The sequence below is a fragment of the Microtus ochrogaster genome, linkage group LG8 (assembly GCF_000317375.1).
Source record: "Microtus ochrogaster isolate Prairie Vole_2 linkage group LG8, MicOch1.0, whole genome shotgun sequence".
NCBI lineage: Eukaryota > Metazoa > Chordata > Mammalia > Rodentia > Cricetidae > Microtus > Microtus ochrogaster.
In genome coordinates, this window is record NC_022033.1 from 26,394,556 (window position 1) to 26,400,132 (window position 5,577).

The window sequence follows — 5,577 nt, forward strand, 5'->3', positions numbered from 1 at the left end:
GAGTTCGAGACCAGCCTGGTCTACAAGAGCTAGTTCCAGGACAGGCTCCAAAACCACAGAGAAACCCTGTCTGGAAAAACCAAAAAAAAAAAAAGCAACAGCCCCCCACACAGATGGGGTGAGGTGGGGATATTTTCTCTAACTACTGGAATTCTGTCTTAATGGGCTCGGATGTAAAGCAGTAGAAAAGGACGTGGGCAACATGCCCAAGTCTGGGTTCAGTTCCCAGAACTTCTGGGGGGGGGGTCTTATTAGTGACATAGAATCAGAATCCTGCTTCTTCCAGTAAATAACTTCTCTTCGGTACTAGTGGTTAAAAACAGGACTTACACGTGCTATGCAAGTGCACTACCCCTGAGCCCCAGCCTCTTACTAGCTTTGAGGCAATGTCTTCCTAAATGTCTCAGTCTGGCTTTAATTTACCCTGGAGCCTAGAATTTATGATCCTTCTTTCTCAGCCTCCTAAGAAACTGCATTACAGACAGCCTGGACAACCAGGCTCAACTATGTAAATGCTTCTCAAACATCCCCATTTAGCTCAGTATATCTCCAAGAGAAAGGTACAGGTACTTCCAGTTTCACATGGGAAAGATGGCTTAGAGAATTTGAGTAATGAATCTAGGCATAGAGAACTAAGAGCACAAGGGGGATTTGAACCTTTTTTCAAAACAAGAGCCTGTATTCTTCAGTCCCTACACCTATTTGCACTGGACTTTTTCTTAACTGACGGGTACCATTTGGGTTGATTTAAAGAGTCTGCCATTCCTTAGCTGCTTCCTGTGGTGCTCAGCTTTTGTACTTCCTTTTTTGTTGTTTTGAGGGGGAGTGCCTCCGACTCTTGGTCTTGGTTTCATTTGTTTGCTTCATTTGCTGCGAGGGCCAGTCTGTTTTTCAGTTGTCCAGAGGGAGGTAGTGCATGAAGAATTCTAGTGGTTCCCAACAATTGAGTGGCCTTTATTAACCTTATTTTGTTGTAAAGACGGTTGCTTCAGATCTGTGCTGCTGTCCTCGATCTCCTAGTCATTTTCTCAGCTTTTTCTTGCTGTGCCACAGTTTGTTGAAGGCTTTTTAAAGCACTTGTTTGCCCTGTGCTGTGAGTAATGTGGGGTGAGGTCATCTTCATTTTCATTGGAGACCGCTTGCTCACCAGCAGGTTTTCCCTAAAATTTCCTTCTGTCTATAAATACAGCCCAGAATATTTCTCACTTAATTAGAAGCTGCATCTCTTCCTGTATAGATAAGTTGTGCATATCCCAATCTAGCCCCAGGCTTTTCTGATTTAGGCAGGGAGCTATCTTAGACAGGTCACATCATGAAGAAGCCTTTAGTCTGCTCTGAACCTTGTGACCTTGGATGAATTCTTCGGTGGTCGTCTAGTGCTGTTTCCTCAGCTGTGAACTGGGGCAGTAGTCCTGGTTCACCAGCTTGGTTTTTGCCAGGGTCTCCTGGCTGCTGATTGTCTGTCAGACCCTGGTGGACCAGGTACAGATGCTCATGAGCTGCTGGGAAATGAGTCGTCTGAAAGAGCAGCCAGTGCTCTTAATTACCTTGTCCTCCACCCTACCATTTTTTGTTTTTTTGAGACAAAGTTTTATTCTGTAGCCAAGGGTAGTTGGTCTCTAACTTGTGGCCATTCTCTTTCCTCTGCTTCTCACATGTTAGGATTACCTGTATGGTAGTACACATATGAGATTGATTACATATGGCATGTGTTGGATATTTATTTTATTTTATTATTACTTTTCAAGACAGGGTTTTTCTGTGTAACAGCCCTAGCTCTCCAACTAGCTCCCATAGACCAGGCTGGCACGAACTCAGAGATTTGACTGCCTCTGCCTCCCAGTGTGTTGCATTTTTAAAGAGGCATGTAGAAGAGAATTGAGCAAATACAACTGTATGTAACTAGTTATGATGACACTTTATCATTTTTAAAGAGGCACGTAGAAGAGAAAGAATCGAGCAAATGCAACTGTATATAACTAGTTATGATGACACTTTATCATAAACTCTGTGAAGTATTTCAGCTTTTCTGGCTTCTGCCACTTTTCTTATCCTAGATAAGGTGTTTTCCGTAGGAGAAAGTGTTGAGTGTAAGACGTTTAACTGATATGTGAGTAGCTTCTCCTCATTGATAGTTGTCCTCTTGAAAGCTGCTTCGGGTGGCTCTTGGAATATGTAGGTGGTTGCATTGTGTTTTTCATTTTGCCTTTCAAAGGCAGCTTTCACTTGTAGTCTGAGACCACACAGGATAAGCTGCAGACTGTTCTTGAGAGTTGGGGCCGGGGTCCTTCTCAGCTCCTTTCTGGGAGTCAGAGGAGGGGAAACTTTTCAGCTCCTTGTGTGTCTGAGGCCTTCAGCACCAGTTCTGGTTCTTTCTTATCAAACTTCTAATGAGCAGTGGATCAAAAGACCAGAAATTTCCACCATGCACAGTCTTTAGGAGATAATATCCGGTTTTTCTCTAGAAGTACGAAGTGGGGATCCTTCCCTGGTCATGTGCTGATGGCTGTGACGTGACTAGTGTTTTCAGTATCAGCTCCCCACCCACCCACAGAGTCAGGAGCCCTTGCGTGGCTCTGGAAGTGAGAAAGGGGGAGAAGACCTTGGTGATGCTGGCAGGCTGATCAAGAGGCTTCTTATGTTCTGTCAGGGATCATCTTTGGCGTGCTAACCAGTCAAGTCTGTTGTAGATACCATCAGAGAAGAAACTCTGGTCACACAGAATGATTTTGACATCACACAGTGATTTTGACAGCAAGCTTGCTTTTGTCCAGAAGGAGCCAGGAGTTGCTTTTTGCCACCCTGTGTCTGGTGGGCAGCACTAGTAATTTCTTTGTATGTCTCTTCTGTTAGTGGATTGGCTCTGTATTTGTTTCCAGTTTCTTGCCCCTCAGACTGTTAACAGTGAGTAACATACAAGACAAAGCAAATGCTGGTTATACAGTTCTGTTTACATCAAAATAGTATTCCCCCTGTTAAAATATTTTGAGCTTGAATTTTAAGGTCTGTATTAATGACCCTTCAGCCCTCTGCAGATTTTTTTTTTAATTCGTCATTTAAGATAATCAAGTTGCATTGAAGCCTAAGCACTCACTCTTCATAGTCATGTGTGTTTTGTGTATGTTAGTATTAAAGCACTGGCATTATTTATTTTGTGTGATATATGGGTGTGAGGGATCTAGTGTGCTGTGGAGTACATGTGGAGGTCAGAGGACAGGTCTTGAGTTGATTCTCTTCTATCTTGTTGAGGCAGGGATTTCTCTGTTTTTCTGCCAACCTATGCACTCCAGGCTTTCTGGGCCCACAACCTCCTGGAAATTCCCTGTGATCCCTTCCTGTCTGCTATAGGAATGCTGGGATTACAGATTATATTGTAACTGTCCTTTTCTGGGTTTGGGCTGGTCTTGAATTCCTGATCCGCCTTTTTTAGCTTTCTGAGTTTTGGGATTACAGATGTGTACCATCATGCCTAGTGTTAGTAAGGGAATATTGGCTAGGGTTTTCACTAAACTTTCTAAGAGTACCCCGAACTGAACCAGGTTGAGCATCAATGTACTTGAGATAAGAAATTGTCTGGTATTGGACTGTGTCCTGGCCTTGTATTTTATGGTCTCTGTTCCCAAGCAGAGCCTTAGAGTGGAGTTTTTGACAGCCAGTGGACACCCTGACACTGCCTTATTCTCCTCCCATTACTTCACACTGTCAAGCTAGAGACTGATGGGTTCTTCTTGTTGAAGATTGTTGGCCTATTTTGAAGCTCTGCTTGAGTTGTCAACTTTTGCCCTAGTCTCACTCAGGCAGAGTGGAAAGGATCCCCCCAACCTGATTTTTTTTTTTCCTAGCTGAGACATGTATGAAAAGGGTATGAGGATTGGCTATGGTGGTACATTTTTGTAATCCCAGCATTTGAGAGTTGCAGGAAGGAGGATTTATGGAGAGTTTCAGACTAGTCTGGACTACATTGCAAGATCCTGTCTCTATAACCAGCCAACCAACCAACCAATCAACCAACCAAAATCCTCTGGCTCCTTGTACACAGCTGGGGAACTCTTGTTGGGCTCTATCCCCAGCTCTTTTAGTGGGCTTTACTTTTTTTTTCTTTTCTTTTTTTTTTTTATTTTATATATATATTAACACATTTTTGGTCAATGAGAGTGTAGTCACATGGTACACTCCGCTTCTAGAAAATGCTTCTTTCCCCAACTGTGACAACTATGTCCTATGGGCTTCTAATGTGATTCATGGGAATCAGGAGCTCAGTGTAATGCTAGGGTTGGACTCTGGCCTCTGTGGTATTTATTTGAGCCACATATTTTGGTCCTTGTTTTTAAATTTCTTTGTGCGTGTATGTGCGTATTGGGACTTGAACTCAGAGTCCTTATACTTGGCAAGTACTCTATCACTGTACTACATCCCCAACTCTTCTATTCAGTTTTTAAAAGTTATAATGTCTCTAGGGACTCTCTGAGTTCTAAACTAAAAACTAATGATTCTTTGAACAGATGACTAAGAAGCAGACGGTTTTTGCTGCTGAGTTGTTGGTTGGTTGGTCTGTTTGGTTGCTCCTTAGTTCTAAGAAAAATATGTGCTGGGTATAGTGGTGTATGGCTTTAATCTCAGCACTTAAAAGACAGAAGCAGGCATATCTCTGGGTTCAAGGTCAGCCTGGTCTATGTTGTAAGCTCTGTCTCAAAACAAAACAAAAACTATGTATGTGTATGGTATATGTGTGGGCATGCATGGGCCAGAGAACACCTTTGTGGAATTTGTTCTCTCTTTCTATGTGTACCTGGGTTCCAGGTATCGAACTCAGATCTCCAGGCTTGCATAGCCAGCACCTTTAGGTACTGAGCCATTTCATTGAACCAAGCTGTTTTCCTCAGCTTCCCCGAATGCTGGGGTTACAGGTATGTACCACTACACCCAGCTCCTCCAGTTTTCTTCTAACCTAATTCAGAAGAGAGATCTTTGAAATCCTCTGTGCTCCTGTGGAGAGAAGTAAGTCTATATCTTTGTGAAGATTTAAAAAATGTTTTGCCCCTTTTTTCCTTTTTACTGTTTTGTGCATTCATTTTTCTTTCTAGTGGCTGTTTATGGCAATTTCTAACAAGAGTTAGACTTTCATAGCAACCTTTATTTTCTGCCTGTTTTCCAGATTGAAAATATGTTAAAGAATTTGTCAAATAAAACCAGCTTTGAGTTAGCACTCCAGAGGTTGAGGCAGTGGGATTGCTATGAGTTCATAGCTAGCCTTGGCTCTACAGTAAGTTCCAGGTCTGACAGAGATACATATTTCTAAAAGTAAACTTTAAGACCCCTTGTCATTTTGTTAATAGATAAAAAAAAAATGTTATGTGTATGAGTGTTTAACCTGCATGTATGTCTGTACGCCACATGTGCTTCAGACACCCTAGGTACCAAAAGAGGGCATTGGATTCCCTGGAAAATAGCATTACAAACAATTCTGAGTTGTTGTATGGGTTCAGGGAATCAAACTCAGGTCCTCTGCAGGAGTGCTCTTAACTGCTGAGCCATCTCTAGCCCTTTGTTTTTTTTTTTTTTTTTTTTTTTTTTTTT

The 5,577-nt window shown here is 42.3% G+C and overlaps 1 protein-coding gene across 2 annotated transcripts in view; it reads left to right on the forward strand.

Moving 5' to 3' along the window:
• Positions 1–5,577, forward strand: part of Mapre1 (microtubule associated protein RP/EB family member 1) — a 26,824-nt gene that overhangs the window by 6,277 nt on the left and 14,970 nt on the right. The window lies entirely within an intron of this gene.